This window comes from Corylus avellana, chromosome ca4 (assembly GCF_901000735.1).
Source record: "Corylus avellana chromosome ca4, CavTom2PMs-1.0".
Taxonomy (NCBI): Eukaryota; Viridiplantae; Streptophyta; class Magnoliopsida; order Fagales; family Betulaceae; genus Corylus; species Corylus avellana.
This window is the reverse complement of record NC_081544.1, coordinates 13,927,233-13,936,208: the sequence shown is the minus strand read 5'-3', so window position 1 is coordinate 13,936,208 and position 8,976 is coordinate 13,927,233. Positions and strand designations below refer to the sequence as shown.

General features: G+C 36.9%; 1 pseudogene; it reads left to right on the top strand.

Annotated features, from left to right (window-relative positions):
• The first annotated feature begins 1,533 nt into the window (after positions 1–1,533).
• Positions 1,534–5,383, top strand: LOC132178610 (protein NRT1/ PTR FAMILY 8.3-like; annotated as a pseudogene).
• The last annotated feature ends 3,593 nt before the right edge of the window (positions 5,384–8,976 follow it).

Sequence of the window (8,976 nt, the reverse complement as noted above, 5' to 3'; positions counted from 1 at the left end):
ATTACAAATAATATATGTCTCTAAGGGATAGCTCAATCGGTTGGAGACCACACCTTATGAAGCGAAGGTCACTAGTTCGAATCTCCTTCTCCCCTCCTTGTGTGGACATGTCAAAAAACAAAAAAAAATTACAACTAGTATATATATATACTAATCATGTTGTGCCACATCAGTTTGTAAAAGTTTTTTTTTTTTTTTTTGTAAAATTTGTTTGTAAGCCTAATATTTTTCAAAGCCAATATATGTTCCATATATATACACATCATACATGACATCAGTTTGATTCATGTACAAGTTATCTTTTTGTTCCCCAAGAATTCGTGGGTTATTTTCTTTTCAATTGTGTATTTCTATTTTTTTTTTCTCTAAGCAATCGTGTATTTCTATTTGATATATATATATATATTCTCTGGTTTGTTTATGAATTGATGAGGTATGTTTTATGCATACTCCCACTAAAGATAAATAATCTGTTATTTATCAACACTGTTAGCGATAGCCATGGGCCACCCAAAGATCCTTCAAGAAGAAAAAAAAGAAAAGAAGTACTTTCTCAATGATACCCTCGAACAGATCCTTACGTCCAGCTTTGGACTTTCCAAAGATCTGAAAAAAAAAAAAAAAAAACGGTTATGGACATTTATGGCATTTATGTCGAGCCTTGGTAACTCCAAAAGATCTGAAGAAAGAAGTTATGGACATTTTTGGCATTTACTCAATAATGGCCTTCCTAAAAAATCCCAGCTCCAACGACAGTCTCTTCCAACCCGAAAAAAGTCTGATTATTAACAATTAGAACAACATTTGCTCAGAATTTGAAAGAAAAGAAAAGGGAAAAAAAAAAATAAAAAAATAGGACTTGGTTCTTTTGTGAATATAATTTTTTTATTTTTTTTATTTTGCCTTTCGTAATTGTGTACATTAATTTTGCTTGAATTTTGTGGGCATCAACTTGAAGAAGTTGATACTCATTTCGTTTGTTTCATAAAAAATGAGATGATTCTCAATAAAATAAATATGAAGAAATAACGCGGTCAATCGCCTCGAAATATATATATATATATATATGTTATATATATATAGCATATATAGTATATATATATATATATATATATATATATATATATTTTGAGATCGAATGCATTTTAGTGTTGTATCCAACCTCTTCCTCCTTTTGTTTTTAGCCTTTCCCACTGCCCATGGCTTCCAAGCTTTCTTGTTCCTGTACCCTACCTTATTTTGAGATACCATCTCCCTTATTTGTTTCCAGATTCTGAATATAACTTTTGAAATAAGGTATGTTGTAAGTTGAATATCAAACGTGAACAAGGGTTGCTTGCAGCCTGAGGAGGAAGAAATGGTCCGAGGTCTCTTCATATGTAACTCCTGCACGTTAGGCCAAACCTACCAATATTCTTCTCATTGAATTGAATAATACCTGTCTACATACATACATTTCTGGGTGCATGCTTAAGTCATTCATGATCATCAAGTATTTCTGCCTCTTACAATGCTTATATATATATATATATATATATATATATACCTTTTTTAAGTTCTTGGGTAAGTATACTTCTTTTTCTTTGAGTTCTAAGTACAAGGAGTGGAGGAGAAACAATTAAGGATGTCTTCTATGGAGGAAGGGAGATCGCTCTCGGAAAATGGTCATCTACAGGTTAAGAGTTACTATCTCAACTAGTGCTTCCTCTCTCTCATAGGTAGAATTGGATGTTTTGATGATACCTTAAGTTTGCAGAAAAGGAAGAAAAAGACTTGTTAGCATATATACAATATTTTTCATGAGCCTCAAGAACTATGTATTCATATATACCAAATATTAGGATTTTATTGTTAAAGTCTGAATGCAAACACAGGGTTTTAGAGGTTCTATTCTTAGGGTATTAGGCAGAGGAAATTTTCCATCTTCTCTCTACTGTACTGGCTTAACTTTTCAAGGTCAATGGGAGTTTATTAATTATTTGAAGTTGACAGAGTGTTGGTGTACCTTTGTCTTTATATTTGTCATTTTCTTTTTCTAGTTAGTTATAAACAAAGTTCTGTGTAATTCTCATTTTCGTGTCTTTGGAACATGCATGTAAGAGCAAATTTATTTACTTGTTAATTATTTGAACTCAAGATTCTGCTCGGATTAGGGCATCCTATTTTTCTATTGGGTGAGAAAAGTTATTTTTTTCTTAACTTAAATGCAGAGTCATTTCTATGAAACAAATTTAGTTTTAACTGCTCCAATCAAGAATCTTGTTTAAGTCTTGTTACCTTTAAGTAAGAATATTATTGAACTTGGCCACTTCAGCCACTACTGTTATGAATGATTGGCGTCCTTGTGGTTCTCTTAAACTGTTTCTTTCATTTTCCCACTTCGCTATACAAGTTATTTTCCAACTTCTAACTTTTTTGGCCCACATCCTTCTTAAGAATTGTATTCAAGTTACTTTGTCTCATCAAGGGTTTTCTTTGTTAAAATTGTGTTTTCAATTTCCTTTTTTTACTTATGAATTGATAATGGGAATAGTATCTTCTGTTAGCTTACCTAATATGATGTTTTACTGTATTATATTCACAGAATGAAGGCAATGGACTCTACACAGGAGATGGCTCAGTTGACTTTAAAGGAAAGCCTGTTCTAAAAAGGAATACTGGACTGTGGAAAGCATGCCCCTTTGTTCTAGGTGACCAATTGCTTTTTACAGTGCTGAGTGCTCTCATGCATATCATAAGTTATTTAGTTTTTTTTTTTTTTTTTTTTTTGACAGTTTGTAATATTAAGTGCAGGTTTTGGATGCTGTGAACGTTTGGCATTCTTTGGGATTGCTAGTAATCTTGTTAATTACCTTACCAACAGACTACACGAAGCAAATGTTTCTGCTGCAAGAAATGTTAACAATTGGCAAGGCACTTGCTATTTTACACCCCTCCTTGGTGGTGTTATTGCCGATACTTTCTTAGGGAGATATTGGACTATTGGTGTGTTCTCCACAATTTACTTATTAGTAAGTATAAGATGAACTATCATTTCCTATTTTTTGGAAGAGGCAGGCTTCCCTTAAAATATCTATCTTCCTTTTTAGTTAGGTTACTTATAAGGGACAAGAGTATAAAGATTCCAGAATCCTATATTATTGTTTAGGAGCAGATGGTTTTCATATTTTGATGATGCCTTTAAGATCAAAACTTCATACTATTAGGGTTTAAGGAAAGTCCACTGTCTCTACCTTATCCCTCCCAAATAGTTAGGTTGTGGTAAAATATTTGTTAAATGATTAAATTCTCCCATTTTTGTTAGCTTAAGTAAAGTTTTGGGATAAATAGTTATTTAACATGGTATCGAGATTTCAATTAAGTATTTGATGAATTGGGCATCATTTGTTGAGGGGATACTAATTAAATTCACCATTTCTATGGTGAGTTTTTGCCTACCATATTTTGTACCAGCCATCTGCATTGATTGATTATATATGTATATTGTTGAAATGCTGGATGATTTTTGTCTTGCATAGGGGATGTGTACTTTGACAATTTCAGCATCAGTTTCTGCATTCAAGCCTGTGGATTGTGTGGGTTCTATATGCCCTTCAGCTTCTCCACCTCAGTATGCAGTATTCTTCATTGGACTCTATCTTATTGCACTAGGGACTGGAGGAGTCAAACCCTGTATTTGGCCCTTTGGACCTGATCAATTTGATGATGCCGACCCCAAGGAAAAGGCAAAGAAGGGACCCTTCTTCAACTGGTTTTACTTTTCTAACAACTTAGGCTCTCTTGTGGCAAGTAGTTTTCTGGTGTGGGTTCAAGACAATGCTGGTTGGGGTATAGGTTTTGGCATTCCTGCAGCATGTATGGCCATTGCTATTGCAAGTTTCTTTTCAGGAACTCCCTTCTATAGATTTCAAAAGCCAGGGGGAAGCCCTCTAAAAAGAATTTGCCAGGTTTTGGTTGCATCCTTCCATAAGTGGAATCTGAAGGTCCCCAAGGATGCTAGTCTCCTGTATGAAACGCAAAACGAAAGCTCTGCAATTAAAGGAAGTCGTAAACTGGAGCACAGTGATGGACTGAAGTAAGTTTCTTCTACATTACCCTGAATTTTAGTTATTTTCTTTAAAGCCAACCATTTCTGCAGTGCCTTTATTGGTTTGTTTGGTTATTACAAGAAGCTCGTTCAATTAGACATATCACACAAAAACATTATGAGGTGTCATTCGGCTATTGTCTCTATTAAACACTAGAACTTTTTTCATAGTTTATGATCTCCTAAGGTAGATAGTAAAGCTCTTTATCAAGATTCCAACAAACAACTTGCATTGTAAATTGTAATGCATGAAGGGTTGCTGCATTCTCTGATTACTGCTGGACAAACTTTCTTCCACAAAAAGAAAAAAGAATCACTGACGACTTTATTTGCTGTAGGTTACTTGATAAAGCAGCTGTGGTATCAGCTTCTGAGGTGAACGACCCGACCTCATCCAGTCCATGGAGGCTTTGCACTGTGACACAGGTGGAGGAATTGAAAATCCTGACCCGCATGTTTCCAATCTGGTCAACAGGAATAGTGTTTTCTGCTGTTTATGCCCAAATGTCTACATTGTTTGTTGAACAAGGGAAGACGATGGACAAAGCCATGGGCTCACATTTCAACATTCCTCCAGCCTCTTTATCAATCTTTGCCATCATCAGTATCATTATTTGGATCCCCATCTACGACAGAGTACTTGTCCCAATAGCAAGGAAGTTTACAGGAAAGCAGAAGGGCATCTCTGAGCTGCAGCGGATGGGAATTGGGCTCTTCATTTCCATCCTAAGCATGACAGCTGCTGCCATTGTAGAGATTAAGAGATTACGTCTTGCAAGAGAGCTTGGTTTGATTCACAAAAAGACTACTCTACCATTTAGCATCTTTTGGCAAGTACCCCAATACTTCTTGTTGGGTGCTGCAGAGGTGTTCACATTCATTGGGCAGCATGAGTTCTTCTATGAGCACGCCCCAGATGCCATGCGGAGTCTATGCAGTGCATTGTCACTTCTGACAAATTCACTGGGGAATTATCTGAGCTCTTTGATTCTTACTGTTGTAACTTCTTACACCACAAAGGGTGGGAGGGTTGGATGGATACCAAATAACCTGAATGAGGGCCATATTGATTATTTTTTCTGGCTATTAGCTGGCCTCAGCTTCTTAAACCTCTTGGTCTATATTGTCTGTGCCATCAACTACAAACAGAAGAAGACTTCTTTTTCTTAAGTTTTCTTCCCTCCATCAAAGCAACACTGGCCTGTTGATTTGAAATGCTTTGGAGGGTTTTTTCTTTTTTAAAAAAATGTGTTCTACGAGAGTTTTCTGTTTGGATTGGTGGTTGGTTAATATATATTATTGTTTTGAGAAGAGAAAACCGCTAATGGTTTTTTCTTACTTGGTGTGGAAGTCATTTGTTTTATGGAAACTAGCTTATAACTCGCGCATTGCGCAGGATTCTTCATTACAATTTAATTACAAAATTTAAAAATATTATAATCGTACTTTTCATAAGTATTATAAAATTTACTTTTCATAATTGAAAGAGGAAAACTTGAATTTTGCTTAATCAAAACATTAATATAAAATTAGAAAGATTAGAGTTTCAGCGTTGCCAGGTCGGCCGAGTACGCTCGATCGCACTCTAGGTGCGCTCAATTGCACTCGAGCATGTACTTTCAACTTTCGATGGGCATGAGTGCACTCGATCTCACTATATGTGTGCTCGAGCACACTACCTTTGGAATTAGCCAACTCTTGTGAACCATGACTTTGTAAATCTTTGAGTTAGCTTTCCAATGACAACAAAATCGCTTCAATCTGACTATAGAACTCTAGATATGGCCTTTTTAGTGAGACTCATCGGGTGCGAATCATCGCTCGATCCAAATTTGCTGCCAATGCTACCTGAAGTGTTTTAAGCCCCAAAATTAATGGAATGAGTTGCATTTTTTTTTATTTAAAGGCGCAATTTTCCCTTAGCAACCTACAAAATACTAAAAACAAAGAACTAACACAAAACATCAGATTATAACACAGCTAAAGGATTTACAAATGTAAATTAAAGAGTCCAAATGTGTAATATTTGGCACACATCAAATACTCCCAAACTTATATTTTGCTAGTCCCTTAGCAAAATAAAACAAAAAACAAAATGAAAGCAAAAAACATAAATCCTTTGTCGTGGAAGAGACGATTGCATTTTGCATATGCAACAAGCCTTTTAAACCCCTAGGCATCCCTAGTGGACGAGTGAAGTCTCGTGAAGGTTTAACAGGAATGATACCACAAACATTGTCAGTGCTATGTCATTGAAAACAATAAAGTTTCACACAAACCATGGTTCTCATTCATGAGCACATTTTAACAAGACAAACACAATCATCACAATCATGGAATCCACAATCAAAGAACATATAAATAGACAGGCTTAGATAGGTGCAAAGTGAAATTAGCATACAGTCATGAGGCTTCAATTTACTCTCAAGATAAATACCTCAAAATTCGTTGGAATTCCTATCAAATGAAATAACCAAGGAAAGATATGCATTTTTTTTTTTTTTTGTGTAAGCTGTGCAATGCTTAGCTCCTTTAAGCTTTTTAATTGACCTATGTAATGAGTATTTGGCCAGTGACTCCCAAACTAGATGGTTCTAGGGCACTAGATGTGAAAACATCCTTTAGGGCTTAATTACTCAAGTCAAAAAGGCTCCAGAGTTTGCAGAGGCCAGGGCGTCCCCCAAACTTGAACACCAAAACACCTGTCAAAATCTAACAGCAATATTTTCTCACAGGAGCAAACATCAAAAGATTAATTTCTGTTAGATACAAAAAATAAAATGACACGAAATAAAATGACAAAAGAAAAAGAACTCAAAACTAAAGTGCGGAAAAAAAAAAAAAAGAATACCACACTTTCCCCGATCATTTGGGTGTCCAACCAATCCCTTCCACGTTTTCTTTTTCAGAATTTGATATCCCTCTAGAAGGATGTTCCGCCATCTTAAGTAGCCAACCTTGTTGCTTATAAGGATCTTCTTGGGACGATGGTTCTTAGGTTTGCTTGCTTGTTTGCATAGATCATTGAGAGTCTTGGCATAAGATGGCTCTTTGAGACATTGAATAAATGACGCTTGAGGTTCATGAAATGTCTTAAAAGGGATTGTGACGAAGGAATGAGCTTCAGTACTCACTTCCTTGTCATTGGACAAACTTGGGAGCTCAATTTGCTCATCTTCTTCCTCCTCGTGCTTATCAACAGTGAGAGGCTCCGCTGCTAATGAAGATGGGATATGGATTGATATCTCAGTGGTTTTCCCATTCTCAATTCGCACCTTAGGAGTAGGGTCCAATATTCCATCTGCTTGCTCGAGTAACTTATCCAAATCTAAATCATCTCCAAATTGAGCAAGGCATGCTTCCAAAGGATCTTCACGACTTAGCTCATTAACTGTCTCCTTGACAACTTCCTCACTCCCAAGTATGGTGGTGGTTTGAACATGCTTATGTGAAGACTTGCTAGCATCATCCTCATCAGTCATGTAATGGTTAATGAATGGGCAATCATCTATCTGGTGAGAAGGATGATAACAATATGAACATGACTTATGAGGTGTGTGAGTGTGAGAAGGCTGGGTATGGGCACGCCTAGCTGCCATGGTTCACTCTCTCCTCTAAGTCATTGACATGAGCAGTTGGAAAATGTTGCACTAATGATTCTTAAGGTAATTGCAAGGTGAAGGCATGGAAGAATGGCTATTGAACTGCAGATTTTCAGGATGGTGCAGTTCATAGGATTGGGGTGCATAATTTCCCGTAGCATGAGCTTGCCACGAGAAATCAGAATAGTTGCTCCAGTCTGGGGTGTAGAAATTGAAATTTGATTTAGACCCCGGATTGGAGAAGTTGGTGTTCATTTGCTCATGTGAAAAATTGAAAAATTGTCCCCAAGATGGACAATTACTTAAACTATGATAAGGGTTGGAGCAGTATGAACATGGTCTATGTAGGTGAAAATTCGGAGGGTAGTTGGTAGGATTTGGCATCCTACCACTATGAGAAGCATAAAAATTACCAAATGGAAAATTTATACTTCACCCTCACTATTTAGCATGCCCCACATAAAACAGTAACCAATTTTTTTTTAGAACATAAAATAAACAAGAATACCAAAAATTAAAAACAAAAACTCACAAAATGGACCAGACATAAGTTTGGCAAAATTTAAGGTGTTGGCCCGTTTTGGTGCAGTATGCGGAGTTGCGCTTGAGCGCAGGTGAGGTGAGATCGAGCGCAGATGAGCGCTGGGTGTGCTGCTGGTACGCTTGAGCGCAGGCGCAGAGTGGATCGAGCGTAGGTGCGCTCGCCTTGCTACCTTGTGCTCGAGTGCGCTTGAGCTCAAGTGGGGTGCGCTCGAACGTCTTGTCTACATATGAGAAAGAATTACTATCCTTGGTGATTGTGGTGCAAAAATGGAGGCCTTATTTGCTTGGCTAGTCCTTCAAGGTGAAAATCGATCAACAAGCACTTAAGTTTTTGCTGGAGCAAAGGGCTGGAACAGTTTCGCAACAATGCTGGATTTCAAAATTACTTGGCTATGATTTTGTAATCGAGTATAAGAAAAGAAAGGAAAACAGAGTGGCGGATGCTCTATCGTAGAAGTTCAAAGACTTTCCTGAATCCGATACCTTGAGTATTTCCTTGATTTCCTTTCCTACACCAGATTGGATAGAGGACTTGAAAGCTTCATATTTACACAATCCGGATTCTAAGGAATTATTGCTAAAACTTTAGCAAGGGCTGAATGTACCTAAAGGCTTTGTTTTTCAGCAAGGGTTGATCTTAAAAAAGGGCAGAATCTGGGTGGTCCAGAACTCAGCTTTCCAGAAACAGCTCTTGGAATATATTCACTCCAATCCTACAGCAGGCCATTATGGCTATCACAAGAC